Below are 20,611 nucleotides of genomic sequence, written 5' to 3' on the forward strand. Positions count from 1 at the left end.
TGGGAGGACATCCGCCGCGGGACCAAGAAGACCGCCGAGTCTCTGCTGGGGATGGCCTCCCAACGTAGGCGGGGTGCCTGCCGTCAACTGAGCCCCCTGATGTTCCGGATCCTGGCGGTGGCCTACCCTGAATTGGATGGGCGCGTGAGGGCAGCACAGCAGACACAAGGGGGTGAGTACAAGCATTATCTACTCTGTTGTCGCGCAGTGGAGGTGTCTGGGTGGGGGAGGAGGGCTGGGGGTCCCCCTAGGCCAGGGCGATATCTGTAGGCTGGGCACCCCCGTAAGCCCCTGTGTCCCCAGCCACCACCCTCAGTAGTTTGTCAGTACAGCCATCCCTGGGCCGTGTCATCCATGGGTGCAGTTGTCAACTCTAGGCGTGTAGGGCATGTTCCACGGAATGCGTAGCGTACCCCAAGTGCGCAAGTTAGTGCAGGGGGCATCTGTGTCTGTCATGTCCGCTAACTGTACCGGAGATCCATGTACTCAATATCCCTTTATTTCTCTCTCCCCCCCCCTTTTTGTTTGTCTTTCTGTGCTTGTGTGCATCAGCATCATCAGGCGGAGGAGAAGTGGCATCGGGGCAGGAGGGAGCTGCATCTCACATGGCCCAGGAGGGCCATGCCACAGAGTCAGACTGGACCAGTGAGACGGAGGGCGAGGGGAGCTCCACGACGGGGACGACTGGACCCTGCAGCGACACGGACACGTCCTCGGAAGGGGGCTCCCTTGCGGGGGTGGCACCATCCGTGCCCCCCGCCATTACAGGTACAGCCGCCACCCAGCGCACCATCTCCGCCCTCCCAGCAGCCCCTCAGCGTTCGCCCCGTGCCCGCTCTGCCAGGAAGCCGGGCATCTCCTTCGCCCCAGGCACCTCAGGCCCTGCCCCTGTTACCCCCGCTGCCCTCAGTGAGGAGGTCATTGACCTCCTCCGAACGCTCATTGTTGGGCAGACTACCCTTTTGAATGCCATCCAGGGGGTGGAGAGGGAGGTTCATCGCAGCAATGCGTACCTGGAGGGCATTCATTCGGGTCAGGCTGCCCATCAGCGATCGTTCCAGGCTCTGGCCTCAGCACTGACGGCAGCCATTGTCCCTGTCTCCTGCCTGCCTCTACTAACTCCCTCCTCCCAGTCTCCTGTTCCTCTGCCTGTCCCACCCACACCATCAGACCAGCCTGCACACACCTCAACACCCAAGAGAAGCTCATGCAAACATAAGCACCACAGATCACGCAGACATTCACACACGCAACATTCCGATGCAGACATGCCAACAGTCACTACCACCTCTGTGACCCCCACCTCCTCGTCTCCCTCCTCCCTCCCTGTGACGTCTACACTCACACCTCCATTCACCTCACCATCAGCCAATGTTTCCATCACCAGCACACCCTCCACTCCAGTCCGCACACGTGCAGTCACCACCCCCACTGCCATTTACACGTCCCCTGTGTCCTCTCCCACTGTGTCTGTCACCCCCTCTTCCACACCACACAAACGCAGCCACCCACCCACCCAACAGCCATCCACCTCACGACAGCCTATCCCTCCTGCACCTGCACCCAAAGACAGCAAACGTGACTCACCTACAACCACATCCTCTCCCTCCACTCCCATTCCCACTGTACCTACCACTCTCCATTGTCCCAAGAAGCTCTTCCTCGCCACTACTAACTTCTTTCCTGACCCTGAGCCCCCCCCTCCTTCTCGTCGGGGTAAGAAGAGCACCTCAGCCACCACCAGCCCTGCAGCCCCCTTGACAAGGGTGCAGGGGTATTGGAGCCCGCCAGCCCGCATGTCTGGATCTTCGCCCAGCAGCAAGGGGACAGCCAGCCCACCCCCTGGGAAGAGAAGCAGAAGGCGGAAGGGTCGCCGCAGGAGCCCGCCTTCTACATCCCCCCCGGACACCACCCAGAGACAGTCACCAGCCACAGCTCCAAAGGGAGGAAAGGGCCACAGGCCCACGACTAAGGAGGGCAAGGGCAGCAAGTCGGAGAGGTCAGGCAGCAGGCCTGCTGCCCAGGAGGAGCCCACAACCCCCATAGCCGCTGCCCCGGGAGGAACCGGCACAGCTGCCCCGGGAGAGCCCACCACCCCCATAGCCGCTGCCCAGGGAGGACCCAGCCCAGCTGGCCAGGAGGGCCCCACCACCCACAGCCCAGGTGGGCAGTGAAGGAGCACCATCCCCGCTGCCCAGGAGGGCACCACCAGGCAATTAGCAGTTGGCCATAGACCGGCCGCCGTCTCCAGAACCGCTGAACTGGGCCCCGCCGTCTCAAGAACCGCTGAACTGGGCCCCGCCGTCTCAAGAACCGCTGAACTGGGCCCTTCAAGGCAAGGAGCGCTGAACTGGGCCCCGCCGTCTCAAGAACCGCTGAACTGGGCCCTTCAGGGCAAGAACCGCTGAACTGGGCCCCGCCGTCTCAAGAACCGCTGAACTGGGCCCCGCCGTCTCAAGAACCGCTGAACTGGGACCCGCCGTCTCAAGAACCGCTGAACTGGGCCCTTCAAGGCAAGGAGCGCTGAACTGGGCCCCGCCGTCTCAAGAACCGCTGAACTGGGCCCTTCAGGGCAAGAACCGCTGAACTGGGCCCCGCCGTCTCAAGAACCGCTGAACTGGGCCCCGCCGTCTCAAGAACCGCTGAACTGGGCCCTTCAAGGCAAGGAGCGCTGAACTGGGCCCCGCCGTCTCAAGAACCGCTGAACTGGGCCCCGCCGTCTCAAGAACCGCTGAACTGGGCCCTTCAAGGCAAGGAGCGCTGAACTGGGCCCCGCCGTCTCAAGAACCGCTGAACTGGGCCCTTCAAGGCAAGGAGCGCTGAACTGGGCCCCGCCGTCTCAAGAACCGCTGAACTGGGCCCTTCAGGGCAAGAACCGCTGGCCCTTTGGCAGACGTGGCAGGGCAGGATCTATCTCGGGCAGGGCTGCAGGATGTCCTCTGGCCAACTTGCCTCCTCCAGTGGCAGTGGGGTCTGTTATGGACTGTATGGACTGTGGCTTTGCTCTCCCCAGGATGGCCCAGTGGGCAGGCCACCCACTGTATGGACTGTATGGACTGTGGCTTTGCTCTCCCCAGGATGGCCCAGTGGGCAGGCCACCCACTGTATGGACTGTATGGACTGTGGCTTTGCTCTCCCCAGGATGGCCCAGTGGGCAGGCCACCCACTGTATGGACTGTATGGACTGTGGCTTTGCTCTCCCCAGGATGGCCCAGTGGGCAGGCCACCCACTGTATGGACTGTATGGACTGTGGCTTTGCTCTCCCCAGGATGGCCCAGTGGGCAGGCCACCCACTGTATGGACTGTATGGACTGTGGCTTTGCTCTCCCCAGGATGGCCCAGTGGGCAGGCCACCCACTGTATGGACTGTATGGACTGTGGCTTTGCTCTCCCCAGGATGGCCCAGTGGGCAGGCCACCCACTGTATGGACTGTTTGGACTGTGGCTTTGCTCTCCCCAGGATGGCCCAGTGGGCAGGCCACCCACTGTATGGACTGTATGGACTGTGGCTTTGCTCTCCCCAGGATGGGCCAGTGGTCATGGAGTCCCCTCGTGGATCTGGCGTCGTGTACTCAAGTGGCTGAGGTGCCCCCCCTTCCCTTCCCCCTGAGGTGCCTGTCCTATTTTCTTTCTGATGCCCCTGCAGTGTTCTCTCCGTGGAGTTCTTGTCGTGGGACTGGGCCTTGCCCCTTTGCACAGGACCCCTGTGATCCACGGACAGTGGTTGGACTACATTTAGTAGCTGTATATATTTTGTACATAGTTTATTTATTTATTGGGATTACTGGTGTACATATTTCAATATATCTGCCCGTTTATGATCTCTTCTTTTGGTCTTTGCATTATTTCGGAGGGGGGTGGTTTGTGGGTTGTGACAGTGATCTGTGGGAATGCATTGATGTGTGTGTTGTAGTGGGTGTGGGTGGGTGGGTGTGTGCCGGTAATCTTTTCCCTCCCCTGTGTCGTAGGTGCCGTACTCACCGATGTCTTCCGCGCCGCCGGGCGTGCTCCTGGTATATGAGCAGGAATAGGAGTGCGGGAATGACCTGCAACTCCGGCTCCATACTGCCGGAATCTCGCGTGGAGTGCGTAGAGGTGAGCGTTTTCCCGTTCGTAGTCTGTTTCCGCCGTGTTCTTATCGGCGGTGCTCCCGCCCCGGAAAAGGTGGCAGATTGGTGGGTCGTAATAGGGCGGGCGGTACTTTGTCTGCCGCCGGGCTGTTGGCGGGAACCGCCGCGCTGTTTGTTTGTACCGCTGTGGCGGTCGGAGTGTTAAGTTGGCGGGCTGTGCTGGCGGTTCCCGCCAGGGTCAGAATTGCATATTTTAGACCGCCGGCCTGTTGGCGGCTTGGCCGCCGCTTTATCACCGACCGCCAGGGTCAGAATGAGGGCCTAAGTCTCCTGGGTCATTAATAGAACTTTTTGCATTTTTTTATTTCACTCGTCACTGGAGCTCTGTGCTCTTCAGCTGGAGTGCAGAGTCACCTTGTGGTGGATTTTATGGCTGCGCTTTGTAGCTTGAAAAATGCCACCAAAAACTCAGAGGTTGATACCTTTTTAAATAAAACTGTACTAATTTTAAATGACAATTATTTTTCTTAAACCTTGCATTGTGTCAATGAATGAAAATGCATTTCATTATAATTATTAGTCCTTTTTTTTAACAAAGACAATACATGTGCTTTATATGTTTTGATATCCTGACCCCTTCGTAAAGCCAATAGGCCTATGTTTCATATTTTGGTGTTTTGACCCTGCGACAAAGGTAGTAGGACTGTCTTACTTAAAAGGACACCCAGGGCCTGTGCCCCACCATCCTCTGTGAATAGTTTGTGTGCAGAGGGTGTTGGGCACTGGGGCTGGCCTGGCCAAAGGCCATACGCAACGTGGAATTTGCTGCCTGCGGGGCTTGATGCCCAGCCTGGCTGCAGCATAGGCTTGGCATTATGGGGGTCATTCTGACCCCCACCGGCGGCGGAAGCCGCCCGCCTGGCGGGAACCGCCAGAAGACCGTACCGCGGTCAAAAGACCGCGGCGGTCATTCTGACTTTCCCGCTGGGCTGGCGGGCGACCGCCAAAAGGCCGCACGCCCGCCCAGCGGGAAAGCACCAGCAACGAGGAAGCGGGCTCCGAATGGAGCCGGCGGAGTTGCTGGTGTGCGACGGGTGCAGTTGCACCCGTCGCGATTTTCAGTGTCTGCTAGGCGGACACTGAAAATCAATGTGGGGCCCCACGACACCCGTTCCCGCCAGCCTGGTTCTGGCGGTGAAAACCGCCAGAACCAGGCTGGCGGGAAGGGGGTCGGAATCCCCATGGCGGCGCTGCTTGCAGCGCCGCCATGGAGGATTCACAGGGGCAGGGGAAAACCGGCGGGAAACCGCCGGTTTCCCTTTTCTGACCGCGGCTTTACCGCCGCGGTCAGAATTGCCCTTGATCCACCGCCAGCCTGTTGGCGGTGCATCCTCCAACCAGGGTCGGAATGACCCCCTATATATGCTGATTACATATTACTTTACATTTTTTTTTAAAACCTAGAAATTCACTGAAAAAAACAAAGGTTACAGTGATATTTTAGTTAGGTATGGTAAAAATATCTTATATGTTTAGTTAAATGAAAATGTCAAAACTACTAAAATTCACCGGTTATACTTATTTTATGTAATTATAACCCATGCTCTAGGTTAACTGTAACTTGTGCCCATTCCAAGCACTGCTAATTACAGCACATATTACATCACTCATGATATGTTCTATGATATCACAAATAATATCACTGCGACATTGCAATGAAATAATTGATGAGAAAACTGTGCGTGGTGAGGGCACAAATTGTAGTTACCTTAGGGTTAGATGTGGAAATACGACTTTCCTTTATGTTAAAGAAACAGAAATTCACTAAAGAAACCAAAGGTTATGGTGATGTTATAGTTCGATATGGTAGTAACATCTTCCCTTCCAGAGAAATTCACTGAAAAAACACAGTGGTTAAAATTATGTTATAGTTGGGTTCTTCCCTCATGTTAAAAAACACAGGAGTTCAAAGAATAAAGTAAAGGTTAAAGTGATGTCATAGTTAGGTATGGTGTGGTTTCCTTACCCTGCCCCTTATGCCCTTTTTCACAAAGTTTTTCAAAACACAGGGATGAATCCACAAGCCCTGTAATGATGACCGCACCATTGTCTTCAGGGTTAGAACCAGCCAATCAGATCAAACTGCTTTTAGCAATGTACAAAACTAATTTTAGGAGTCAATAGCTTTTTGCATACAGACACCTAGGCCCTCATTACGAGTGTGGTGGTCTTAAGACTGCAACACTCTCAGTGGCTGTCAGACCGCAGCCATAGTGGTGGTCTGACTGCCACATTACGATTGTGGCAGAGCCGCCATGCTCCGACCGCCGGCACCGCCATATTGCGGCCAGTCAACAGCCTGGCAGGTCTCGGCGGTTGTAATCCACTAGGGCAGCGCGTCCGGATTACGAGCCCCCTTTCTGCCAGCCTTTCTGCCTTTCGGGACGCCATGCAAAGGCTGGCGGAAGGTGGTATCGGAGGCCACATGGATAGGCCTACACTGCCCATGCACTTGGAACCCCATGGATAGCCTGTTGCGCTTTTCACTGCCCACATTACAGGCAGTGAAAAGCACGACAGGTGCTGTCACACCCAACGCACCGCAACATTGCCGCCGCCTTGATTACGAGCTGGCGTCAATGTTGTGATGAGTTTCCCGCTGGGCCGGAGGGCAGAAATGCTGTTTACGCCTGCCGGTCCAGTGGGTAACTCATAATAGGGCCCACAGAGGGACAGCTACAAAGTCGTAAGAAGTCCCATAATGTGGGTTTAGAAATGGATAAGGAATTGCTATTTGGAGGGGGGTTGTTGTAGGTGTCCCTTCCAAACACCATTCTTTATCTCTATGCATTAGAGGTTTAGGATGAAATTAGCGGTTGTAAACCATTGAAAAGTTAACAACACCCAGATTTGGCTGGTAACCCCTTCGCACAAGGGTGGGGTGTCTCTTGAGGACCCCTTCCCCTTTCTGGATGTTAAAGGCATGTTTCGGAGAAAGCAGTGGTCAATGGGACCCCTGCAAACTCCTAAATAAATTTAAAAAAAGAAACTTTTCTTATTAAATGCAGCCCAGTTTCATTTAAGGAAACCTGGCTGTACTGAAAAAAGTTTACTTTATTTAATGCAAATATATACATGGTGATCTGCTGACCTCAGCTGGCCAACATCCTTGTGATGGCATCCAATATTGGTGAGTCACAATTTGTGACCTATCTCAATAATATTCATGTGCGAGATCAGATTTTAAACCTCTACAATTTGTATTTTAAGAACTGACATTATAATATATAGCTTGCGACAAGTATTTTGTGACCAGATATTCATACATCTGGCCATCAGTTCTGTTTTTGTTTGCTAACACAAATTCGAAATAATGTGTTCATCCCTATCTCTAAGATTATCTTTTAATTATTTGTTATGATGTTAGTTTTGAGAAGGGGACTAGTTGCAGTAATGTTGTTTTCTGTGAGTAACAATAGCTTACTGGCCCAGACATCATTTGTTCATTTAATATGTACTGCAACCAAACATTGGCAGCTCCAGAATTAATGTTTAACCCATGATCAATTTTGTTGTTAATCAAAGAGCATGTGTTTATGTGTTGAGATATGTGGATACACATATTTCTTTCATGATATGAAAGCTAAGTTGAAAACCGAAAGCTGTCCACCTTCCTATGGAATATTCTTCCAGCTTGGACAATCTATTTCAATAGTTTGGGTTAGATCAGCACTTCATTTCAGTGGGTCTTAACAACTTATCCTCGATGTGATAATGTTCATAATAATCGCAGCACTGTCTGTATTGTCTTGCTGGGCACTAACTCAGGGCACATGTATATTAAGGGGTGCTGGCCACCAGGAAGCTCACAATGCTTGCCCTGCAGGGACCGGAGAGCCTTAAGATGAATTCCCCATTTGTATGCATCAAGACTGCTGGATAACCTTTGTTAAAGTTGCCCAGTGACTATCAACCAGCCTGCATCATCACAGCAGCATTACAAACCAGAGAGCATTTTTCATATTTTTCGAAAACAAACTCTCAAAGTAGCAGTTTACTTTTGAAAATGTATCACTTAACGTTCCTGACGCCTTACAGGTTTTCTCCCAGCCAATGGGGTTGACAGTGATTGTTTTTTCATGCCTGGGTCCACCATGCCATCTTTGGCAGACCTGGGCATGAAAAAAACATAGCACCGGAGGCTCTATCCAGGGCCAGCCTTTTGCATGTGTGAGCTGGACCCACTCCTGAAGAGCTGACCTCAAGAGAGGCACTGGAGCTCCCTGCAGCAGTCTTTTTGTGTCTTAGCTCCAAAGAAAATGTGTTTAAATACTTTTTCTGAACACTGCTGGGATCCTTGTCAGCCTTTTCTTTGTTTTTTTAATGCTATTTTTAAATCTTGGCACCTTGCACTCCTACTCTCCCACATTTTCAGTAAATTGACAATTAGGAGTTAGAGGGGGTGCCAAATGTGATTTCGCCCAGGGCTCTCTCTGAGCAAAGTCCACCTCTGTCTCCATACACTGGTGCTGAAACAATTTTCAGAATGGAGGTGTTGCTTCAGTGTTACATCTTTAAGGTTATAGGGGTTCAAGTGCCACACAAAGAACACGCTTAGCAAATGATCCATGCCCATTAAGCAGCAGAGTGGTAAGTGTTAAAGGACACTGTGGCAAAACTATAACTAAAACATGGTGCGCAAAGGCACTGTCATTTACAGACAGCATATTTTTCATTGAAATTGCCACAAAGTCCGCACTGACATACAATTTTAATTATAAAACTTTATAGCACACAAATAATGTGTGGAAAAAGAGATTCACACATCACCAAGTAAAGTGTCTTGATTCATTTTGATACTATTAAAATCTTTGTTCCCATCACACATTAGAAATACACGAAAAAGTGCTTCTTTTGGGCTTTCTTTACTGCTGATATAGTTTGAAATATTTGCACAGTAAATTTGCACGTATGTAAATGTTGTTGTCTGTTAGTAAAACTGACATCCTACAGCCTTTCATTTCACACTGTCTGTACCCAAGCAAGGTTGTGGGATATGTTAACTTACAAAAGTGCTCTAATTTTGAATTGTCAAACTTTGCAGTGAGAGAAAGAAAAGCAAACACCTTTCTCAATATTACAACAGTAAGCAACAATTTGTCAGAAAACTTGCATGAATTTGACCTCTGTCTCTGAACTCACAGCAAATGTCACAAGATAAAAACAAAATTTAAAGTAACCTTTAATGCTCATTCACCTTCAGAACCCCAGCATGGTTATTTTGGGGGTGCTGTAGCACCGCTGCACCCTTACTTTCAGCACCTGTGCTCCACCTTAAAAAGGACAGATCTTCCGATGCCATTGAGCCAGAAGTTTTGCAGGAAGCCTATTATAAAGGAATTGCCAACAGCAAATAGAAATAGTGGTTTCCTCACCTCAATAGTGGTTTCCTCACCTCAATAGTGGTTTCCTCACCTCATAATGAGTGAGGGAAGGCAGGAAGTAGGTGGGACATCTGTCGATTTACAGTGAATACTCCACCTATAAATGAAGCCCTAAATCTAAACTGGAAGGTCACCAAAACCTATTTCTAAAAAGGCTTGCATTGACAAGGTATATTTCTTCTTTCAAATCATCCTGCATGAAAAGTTTTCCTGTTGTAGAGCAGTTATCACCTACTACGTTGAATAATTGTGTATTTTTAAAAATGTTACTGATATATTATTTCCTTCTGCAGACATCAATAAGAGCAAAAGCAAGGAGGGGAATATCTGCTCCGCCAGAGCTTTCAGCGCTTCTTGAAAAGTTTAGTAGCTGTGCAATTAAAGCTCAACCCGATGACCTGCTCAAGTGGACAAAGACGTAAGTTTAACTTTTTTAACACGTGGTTTTGTTAGGTAATTACATTTCATTATTAAATTCCTTAATTAAATCTTAGACACACTTTTGTCACGTTGATACTGTTTGACCACATACTGTTTCACTGACATGATTGTGAATGGTAGTAAAAACCATGTAGTGAGATAGTCGTATCGGTAGATATTAATCTTGGTAGTCTTGCAGAACTGTAGATGACCTTTTAAAGTACGAATGACTCAAGGTAGTTTATTGCAGAACCAAACATTGGTGACCAAGAAAGCTTGGCCTCATTGTCTACAGTTCCTAATTTGTGGAGAGTGTTCCCTAGCAGAGGCTCCGTGAAGTGGGGTGTTCCTGTCAGATTAAAAGGTAAAGCTTCTGAATTAAGAGAAATACTACTTGGCCTTAGTGTGTAGTGTAAAATGCTTCTGTGCCCCCCAGCCAGCCATTAAGGGTCCTTTTGGGAAGGGAAACTGTAGTCTATGCACTACTGACTTGAATTCATTGTCACCTGTTCAACTAATAATAAGGAATGTCTAGTATAGTCCTGGATAGAAACACTGCCATGATTACTAAACTTTGGAAATTGAAACTTTTGATTAAGGGCCCTCTGCATGGATCAGCTGAATGAACTAATTATATTTACTCCCATTGTGTGAAAGAAAGAGCGTGCCCTTAGTACACATCCACATTTTTATCAAAAGAGGCCTCTCACGGGGGAGTCCTCAGTCCTAAATCACTAATCCTTTGCCCAGAGGTGGATCATTAGTTTATACATAAAAACCTAATTCTTTGTAGGACGTAATTTCATTTAATCCCGACAGTTCAATTACATATTTCAGCCAATGTGACCCTTCCTGTGCAAGACTAACAGCCCACCAGGCACTGTCAATCTTAATCATATCCTAGTATCTGTCATTATCAGAATGATGTTGACAAAAGAGAAGGCAGCAAATAGGGATGGCAGATCCCAATACCCTTATGTTTGGGTTGCTACTGATAATGAGTCAACTGCATCCTGTGTGCTGAGGAATGAGCAGCTTCTTGCTGGCTTCTGGCACTGGGTCAGCGGGCTCACTAATGTGAAAATTATCCGGCTTTTGGGAAGCTCATAGAATTCTAAGACATATTTAAAACAAAAATAGAAAGCAAGCATCAAATTATTCTGTTTGATTTCAATTTTAAATGACCAGCACTTTATGCCTGATCAGATAGAACACATAATGCTAGATTCTATCCATTGTATGCACCATCTTTATACAACTTGTTCTCAATGTAATAAGTGGAGGACAGGGTACTTCATCAAACAGAAACTTTAGAGAGACACTAACGATCAGGTGCTTGCTAGTCCAGGCTCTTGTGGGAAGAATGAGAGAAAGCATTGAAATAAAGATACAATCTGTAGTAAAAAGCTGACTTCACTAAATATGCAGTTCTGGCAGCTTCAGAACAAGGCTATGCCTACTTGAACAGTTCGACTAAATGGGCAATGTACAACACTGGATAACAAGGTGGCAGTGCATTTAAAATACATGTAATTGTGCAATAAAACAGAGGCTCTAGTATCGCTTTAAGTGGGTGTTAGACCTATCAGCCTTAGGGTGGTTTTCCTCCAAACTTTTTACCTGCTCACCTCATATTTTTGCTGATTCCTAGGACTCTGAGCACTTTACCACTGTTCACCAGTGCTAAAATGCATGTTCTTCTCCCATAAACATGGCAACATTGGTGTATGCCCTATTGTCATATTTAAGTTACTTGTAAGTCCCTTGTAAAGTGGTACGCCATATACCCAGAGCCTGCAAATTAATTGCTACTAGTGTGCCTGCATCACTAATTGTGTCCCCCACTGAAGTAGCCCTTTACACATGTCTTAGGCCTGCTAGTGCCTGTGTGAACAGTTTGACTGCAACTTCGACTTGCCATTTAAAACACCTTGCCAAGCCATAACCTCCCCTTTTATTACATATGTCACCCCTAAGGTAGGCCCTAAGTAGCCCATAGGGCAGGGTGCTATGTAACTAAAAGGTAGGACATGTACTTTTACATTTTATTTGCTCTAGTAGTGAAAAACCCCAAAGTCATTTTTTACTACTGTGAGGCCTACCCCTCTGATGAGATAACATTAGGAATTCCTTAATACACTTTTAAAATGTAATTCCAGATTGAGAACGAGCAGCTATGTCATGTTTCATATCTTTGGAATGCTAATGATCCTTCCTCATTACAGGTAAAGGTGGATTTAACATTACTATTTTTGAAATGCCACTTTTAGAAAGTGGACATTTCTCTGCTCTTACAGATCTGTGTGCCTGCAGCTTGTCTCCAATACACATCTGGGATGGGTGACAGCTACACTTTGTGCATTCTCTCTAGACAGCCACAAACGTAGGACAATTAGGTGTGTCTGAGTGCTCATCTCCATTCTGATGGCTCTTCTGGGGCAGGAAGGGCGGGAGAGGCTGACACTTTCATTTGAATAGGTAGTGCCGCTCCCCCACAAAAAGGACTGATTACCTCCTACTGAAGTCTGGAGCCAGTGCTGAGGAAGAAAGGATACTTGTACACTTCAAAGGTCCTTATTTGAAGTCACCCCCAGTTCAAAGGCACATTTGGGTATGATTACTGGGTCCATGACCCCACAAAAGCAGACACTTCTAGACCTACAACTGGACTCTGCCAGAAGAACTGCTCTGCTACATTAAGGAGTGTTACTCTGCTGGACTGCTGACCAGGAAGGACTGCTTTTCTGTTGTGCTGTCCTGCTGCCTGCTGCTCTCTGATCCTGCTGAGGGAGAAAAGGACTCTGCCTTGCAAAACCACAGGTTTGTTGGCTTGCCTCCTGCTGCATGAAACTCAGGGATATCAAAGTCTGTACCCCTGCTCCTGTGCCTGGTTCACTGGAAGTGGACCAAGATACTTGCTCCAGCAAGCATCGACACGCCGCCTACTTCAAGAGGCAAAACCAACACCTTGCTGCTGTTCAGGAGCTGAACCAGTGCATCGCATTTTGAACCAGCACTGCGCCATCGCATTGTCACCACACTGGAACCATTGCATTGCCCACCACTGCTGAAGGAAGGTCAGTGCATTTCTCCTCTGCGCGGAGAAACCCTGTGCATCGGCTTCGGAACCAACGCATCAATTCTGCATCGGAACCATCACCTCGTCCCCACTCTTGAAGGAAGATCCTCGCAGAATTAAGCTCAGTGGACCCTGCGTGTGTCCAGTAGCCGGCCTGTGCTTCATTGAAGATGGGCCTGAACATCTGACTTTGCCCTGGTCCAGCACAACCGCAAGGAACCGCTAAAGCGATATATGCTTCTAAGCACTAAAACTCTTTTATTCTTCTAACATCCATATCTTCACTTCTACTCAAAGGATTTTTGTTGTTCTAGTCTTGATTTATTTATAAAATAATAATCTATTTTCCTAACCTGATCTCTTTTTGTGGTGTTTTTATTGCATTGCTGTGTGAGTGTGTTGCACAAAAACTTTGCACATTGCCTCTTTAGAAAAGCGCTACGCGCTGTGCTAAATGACCAGATTGTGAGCACAGGTTAGCTTTTATTGTGCATCAGACTTACCCTTACTATTTTTTAAAAATATTTTTATTGGAGCAGGATGTAGAAAGCATACAATACATTGCGTAAAAAGAATCAAATCAATTAATTTTCAACAGTTTGTACTTAATCAGAAAATCAAACCCACAGGCTTTCAAAAGAAAGAGCTATATAGTGAAACAAAATCATTTTTGTGTTTTAAATCAGTGGTTCCTAACCTTTTGACTTCTGTGGACCCCCCCCCCCCATTTATCTAGAACTTGTCTGGATGCGAAGGGATCATCTTATTCAGCCTTGCTGGTGTATAATATGCTGACCATCAAAATAGAAACTCCATTCTCTTAAAATAGGCTGCCAAAGAGATCTATAACCTATCTCAGAGAGGGGCTGCCACTCCTTGATATTATATCTACAATTTGTTATCTGATGGACCTTAAGCAAAAGATTGGGAAGTGTAGCCTTTCTACTTTGTTGGTGATAACAATTATCTACTCCCCAAACCTGGTTTCATATAAATGAGAAACCATGTAGCGCATCTCCTGCTTCATTACAACATAGTTATTTTCTTAAAAAAGTAATTATCTGAATAAAACTAAATCATGAACCCTATCCTGATTACCGAATTGTTGGATTAATAATTCCTATGTAATCAAGTTTGGCCCATTATAAAAATCCCCTAACTGTAGAAAATCTAAAGCTTGCCATGACTGAGCCATCTTTTTAGATAAAACCACCCCCCAGACTTCACAGTCCAGCAGCGCTATGTATGCATGACATTGAGGGATTTCCCAAGATTTAAAAAAAGTCTGTAAATGAGGAGACAAAAGCAGCAGTGTTTTATACAACAGTTTCTTGGGTAGTTTGGCGGTTCGGAGAAAAACAGGTAAACGTACCCGACTATCTCCCGCCATGCAATCTAATAGGAAATTGTCACAGGACTGAGGCATCTGCTAGCAAATCAACCACAAGACCTAATAAGGGTGGTTGATAATATGTTTTGAAATGTGGCAAGGTCTCCCTGAGTAGTGTCCATTTGAAAAAACGCATTCTAACCTGGGGCTGTTTCTTCATCCAAACAAAACTTCTGATTATAGCATCAAGTTCTTTAAAGTAGGCACTCAGGATATTTAAAGGAAGATTTAAGCAGAGAAATATAAACAGAGGGAGAATAAACATTTCAATCAACGCGACTCTGCTAACCAAAGAAAGGGGCAATAAAGCCCACTTTTCCAATAACTCTTTTGTTTTGGCAAGAGTTGCGTGGAAATTTAAGGGAAATAATGGTGTAAAATGATTTATCACACAAATTCCTAAATATCTCATGGGATGCTGTGAGACCTTCCTCAAGAGAGGAGGAAGCTTAGAACGAGGCAAATTAAACAACAAAAGTTCAGTCTTGGCGTGGTTAACTTTATAGCCACCTATTCGCGTAAAATGGTGAATTTAGTTCATGGATTGCGAGATATTAGTATTGTCCGCCCTTCAATATAAAATCATATATCTGCAAACAGCTTAAATTTAGCCAGCCCCTCAATTGGTGGTGAAATGGTTTAATTAAAACAAATCCTGGAAGCCAAGGGCTCTATTAAAAAGAAAAGTAAAAAGAAGTGGTGAAAGAGGGCAACCCTGACGGGTGCCCTGTTTGACCTTCATAACTACGACTCCTGGGTATTGATAATAATCTTAGCCTCAGCCCCCTGATAAAACCACCTAATCATATCTATAATAGATGGGGGGATGCCATACCTACCCAAAATAAAAAAAAGGGCTGACCAATTAACCAGGTCAAATACCTTTTCCAAGTCCATCAGAAGAATAACTGCTTTTTTCTTTATTAACAGAAAAATAATTGATGGGTTGCATCAATTAATGGGTATTAGTTGCCTTTGACCTTCAAGGCAGAAAACCGCTTCGATCTGAATGGACGAAAGATTGTGCGCAAGAAGCAAGCCTATCTGCCCAGATTTTCATCCTTTATTTGTAGTTCGTATTCAGTAAACTTATGAAACGGTATGAACTGGGATTTGTGGGATCCTTACCTTTCTTTAGAAAGCTATTCACAACTGATTCTGTTAAATTTGTTGGCATTGCATCTCCTGTTTTTCCTAATAAAAAGAATTGAAAGAAATGGGAGAAGTTCCTCTAAAAATATTTTATGCACTTCTGTAGGGATTCCATCTCCTCTGGTAGCCTTTGCATTGGCCATAATCTTTAAGGCTGTGGCAATAACCCAGGACTTTATTTCTCTATTTAGGCTAGCTCTATGAGTATCCAAACATTGCGGAAGATGCAGCCTTTCAAAGTACTGTTCTATGTCATATTCTGAAACCTCATAAATAGATCTATAATGTTTTAAAAAAAAGACCTCAGCTATTTCTTTGTTTTCCATCTCCAAAGTACTTGTTGGGGGATTTCTATTTTTATTATCAGTTGTTTATTTTGAAGAAAAAAATCACTTGGTTCTTGCACTGCCTTGGAATCTGATCCTGAAGAACCTGGCAGTTTAATGAAAGAGGGGGACTCCCCATCGATCCTCATAGGTGACCATGGGCATCTTCGAATGCTGCCTGGAGCCCCTGGGTCCTATCTGCCGTAGCCTGACTTAGTTTGGCTTCATAGAACATAACCTGTCCCCTAAATGTGGTTTTAGAAGCTTTCCAGACTTTAAAAGGTGGAGCAGAATTCATATTTATTGTGATAAATTCACGAATAAATTGTCAAGTACCCTCCACCCAGATTTGGTCTGTCAGCAGCACCTTGTCAAATTGCCATCTTGGCTTTACCCTCTACTTAATACCTAAATTTATAGTTAAGGAGACTATTGAATGATCTGAAAAAGGATTGGCTCCTATCTCAATGATGCCCTTTCTTAACAATGGTGCTACAAGAAAAAAATCTAAACTTGAAGCCAACTGAAATCTTGAAGAATAGTACATATATTGAGAAAAGTTAGGATAGACCGTTGTCAGGGATCCACCAATGCAGGACCCTGCTTAATTAAACTAAGGATCTTGGCGGTTTTTGGTTTCATTTGTCCCCTGTCCCTATTAGGCGTATCAAGACTCAGGTTTTGAATAAAATTGAAGTCCCCCCCATTACCAATGCACCCTCGGTTTTTAATTGCAAATTGCAATTGTATCATCTAATTTGGGGGCCATAATAATTGCAGAAATTTAAAACCTCACCTAACACACTCCGTTTAACCCAGATCCATCTGCTCTTATGATCCGTCGAAACTGACTTAATCTCCCTGGCGATTGAACTAGAAAACAGTATGACCACCCCAGGCATTGACACCCCTGCCAAGGCATAGAAGGCCAATGAGTATTTCCTAGGAATATGCAGTCTAGGCATGTTGCTTTTGAAATGTGTTTCATGAAGATAGATCACCTCAGGGTGAATAAAGTGAGCCATTTCAGTAAAGCCCTAACCTTCTGCTTATTTAACAGCCCATTCACGTTACACATGATAATTTTAATTTGCTGGTTCATTTGCTCAGCTATATGGTGAGACTGCATCTCTGCTGATAAATCTTATCCATCTTGATGGGTATACATTCCCTTTTGAACTCAGACTTCTACCCACCTTTTTCTTGCTGCTTGTGACAACAGAAGAAGAAAAAAAACAAAAAGCCCATCCCCACATCCTGCACATTTTTAATGCCTGCCATTCCCTTCAGCTACCCCCTCACCCTCCACCCTCTGCTTCCCTCTACTCCCTCCCAGACCTTGGTAATGGGATTTACCCACCATCCCCCCCAAGGTGTTCCCCCTCAAAAGATGCCATCTCTTTGCACCCTCTGCCTCTTGTGTGAACACACCCCCCTCGAAGCTCCCACTGGAATACAAAACTACTCCGTCAATCAAATGAAAGTCAAAATCCAAACTTCATTACACCCTTGACATTGGCGACTGCTTAGACTTTTTTGCCAGGAGGGCCTGCGCCTCTTCCACTACCACAATCAAATTAAGCTAGCCGTCAGCGAGAACCTTTAGCTTTGACTGCTGAACCAAGGAGGCTTGAGCCCCTATTGATTTAAATTCCGGAATCATCCCTTGCAAGATTTTCTGTCTTTGAGCAGCTGCAACTGATAAATCAGAAAAAACTCTCATCTGGTATTTATCTGCCAACAGAAACAACTTTTTTTGGATAGCTGCTGACAGTATCCATTCTCTTAATCTACAGTCTACAGTCGGGCTCATGTGCAGGCCGATGACCAGGGATTCTGTGTGCCCGCTTCATTGTCAAATAGACTGGTGCATCTGGAAGAATATGTTCATGAATCAGACAGTCCATTAATTGCACTACATTCTGGGCATCTCCCTGTGCCTCTCTTCCTTCTGGAATGCCCGTGAATCTGAGGTTAGAGCTTCTTGCGTAATTTTCCATTTTATCTAACTTAGTTTCTAGTTGTTGTGCCTTCCTTTGGCTAGTTGAATCCTCTTTGTCTATAGAAAGCAACTTATCCTGTAGGTCGGAAATTCTCTGCTCTGCCTCCCCCAGTCTCTGTGATATTTGTGACAGGCTCTACTCAATTTCCTATGATCCAGCAATTCTATCTCACTGACTTGTTGTTGCTTCGACTTTCTAATCTCCAACAGAATTGTCTTGAACAAAGTTTTAAGGATCTCTGGCTGCACTGAAGAGGTCCAATTATCATAGCTCCCTTTGGTGCCCTTTGCTGGCCCTGTAACTGGGAGGGGGCTTTCTTGATTAGTGACCTCCTCCTGTAAACTGTTTCTGGGCTCTGGATTTATCATTTGACTTGCCATGACTATCTCTTCCAAAGGCTGAGCTGGTGCTTCCCTCATAGATGTATTCTCTACATGCAGGTCGGTAGAAGTCCCATTAGGTCACCCATTATTTTGCTTCGGCAGCAATTGCCCCTCCTTATCAGGCCGACTAGATACGGACTTATGAAACAGGGGGTATTCCTTAATTTTAACAACTATATTGGTATTGAAACTAGCCATAGCAGTAAATCCTGATCCTCTAACCTTGCTTACGTGTGACTGCACCGATGACCCTTAATTTGTATCACCCACCTGAAAATGGCTGCCCTGAATCACAGGTGCACTGCTGGCAGCAGGACCAGCAGTGTCCTCAAGAGGGACAATGGTATCAGCCAGATGCAGTTGTCCTTGTACTTGCTGGTCTTCTTGGCTGAGTAACAAACCTTTCTCTGCCATATCTCCTGTAATGGTGTTCCTCTGCACCCATTTTTTCGTGTTGTTCAAGCGAGGCACCCCTGAAGCACACATTGCTTATTTCTCACTGCAGGCGAACTATGAGCAGTGGCTGCTCCGGAAGCCTTAGTGTGTTGCCATATCTTTGGAAGTTTGATCTGGCGTGGTTCATAGAGGCATTACCCAGGTTCAGCTTATCCCTGTAAGGAACCCCCCTCCACGGCTCCTCGTGGCTGGTGCTCACTTACCTCCGGAAACCGGGTTGACTGTTGGAGCCCGCTTTGCTGCCTGATGCCAGAACTTTACTTTGGAGCTCCATCTCTCTGTCTGTCAATGCTCCCAATGAGAATGCCTCCTCCACAATGGCTGCAGCGACCACAGAGTGCCAGCCAGTGCCTGTCAATATCTGTGCTTCAGCACAAGCCGGCTGGGGGCCGCGTTACCTATGCGGCTGCTACTTCTCCTGCATCTGTCTGCCTTTGGACTCCAAGAAGAACCACATTTCTGCTGCCATTCTAATGCGGCGTGTCTGCTCCACTACACAGCGGACGGGGAAGCACACGAGGGGGAGGAGTCGTGAGAGAATGCTAGCAGCAGGCTATGTATGCTACGCCTCCTGCCCTGACTTACCCTGACTAGAGTGGTGGTCCCTACTTGGATTAGGGCATGCCCCTGCTAGCTTGAGACCTCATTTCTAACAGCAGCTATAAAAAACTATTATTAATTGTTATTGTTAATAGCCTTGCCTACATAAAATGGTGTTCTCACTTTGTAAAAGTACATTTTCCTAAGCCACATTGAACTTACTGAATTTTCCTGCTGTTGCGGACTAATCCTACCTACCTCCCAGGCACCCCAAAGTTAGAGCATTCTGTCTAAACCTTGCATAATTCTTCCTGGAACTCTCCAACATCATTTAACGGCTCCTGTTACTCTATCTGGAATGCACATTGCAAAGCACAGTGTACCTCAGGGTGCTCAACTTCTCCGCTCTGTTTGAAGCCAGTGTCACTGGCACTTTCACTAGTGTCCCATAAGCATCTGTCCTTGCCTTCTTCTTCGCCATTCTTAGCTGCACTGGATCATCTCTGGTATGTTCCTATAAGTCAACACATTTGCTATCGAAGTGCCAGCAAGGGGTCTTCTTCTGGGCAGCCTTTCTTTCATTGCCCATCTTGGTTGCATCTAAAGTATTTGACTGTTGATGGGTTAGGCATGTCAAGTAAATCAATACAAACTTTCTAGGACTAACTTAAGCTATAAAAGTCAAAAACGTCAGATCACACACCAATAAGGACAAGTAATCAAAATACATGGTTCACATCAAACATCCCTGTAATACCCGAGAGCCGTAGGGTGGTCACCCCCAACTTTTTGCTTACCTCCCTCCAGTTTTTGACACTGTTTTGATGGTTTTAGGACTCTGCACACTTTACCACTGTTAACCAGTGCTAAAGTGCACATGCTCTCTCCCTTAAAACATGGTGACATTGGCTCCTACCCATTTGACATATTTAATTTACTTGTAAGTCCCTAGTAAAGTGCACTGCATGTGCTCAGGGCCTGTAAATTAATTGCTACTAGTGGGCCTGCAGTACTGATTGTGCCACCCACATAAGTAGCCCCTTAACCATGTCTCAGGCCTGCCAATGCAAGGTCTGTGTGTGCAGTTTCACTGCCACTTCGACTTGGTATTTAAAAGTACTTGCCAAGCCTTAAACTCCCCTTTTTCTACATAAAAGTCACCCTAAGGTAGGCCCTTGGTAACCAATAGGACTGGGTGCTGTGTAGATAAAAGGCAGGACATATACCTATGTGTTTTATGTGTCTTGGTAGTGGAAAACCTAGATTTGTTTTCCACTGCTGTGAGGCCTGCTCCTTTCATAGACTAACGTTAGGGCTACCCTCATATACTGTTTGAGTGGTAGGTTC

At 46.6% G+C, this 20,611-nt stretch overlaps 1 long non-coding RNA gene across 1 annotated transcript in view; it reads left to right on the forward strand.

Annotated features, from left to right (window-relative positions):
- Nucleotides 1–20,611, forward strand: part of LOC138285106 (uncharacterized) — a 51,665-nt gene that overhangs the window by 26,112 nt on the left and 4,942 nt on the right. Inside the window, exon 2 of the long non-coding RNA XR_011201520.1 lies at nucleotides 9,809–9,933. This is a non-coding gene — a long non-coding RNA (uncharacterized lncRNA). The remainder of the gene's footprint in view (nucleotides 1–9,808; nucleotides 9,934–20,611) is intronic.

This window comes from Pleurodeles waltl, chromosome 3_1 (assembly GCF_031143425.1).
Source record: "Pleurodeles waltl isolate 20211129_DDA chromosome 3_1, aPleWal1.hap1.20221129, whole genome shotgun sequence".
Lineage (NCBI taxonomy): Eukaryota > Metazoa > Chordata > Amphibia > Caudata > Salamandridae > Pleurodeles > Pleurodeles waltl.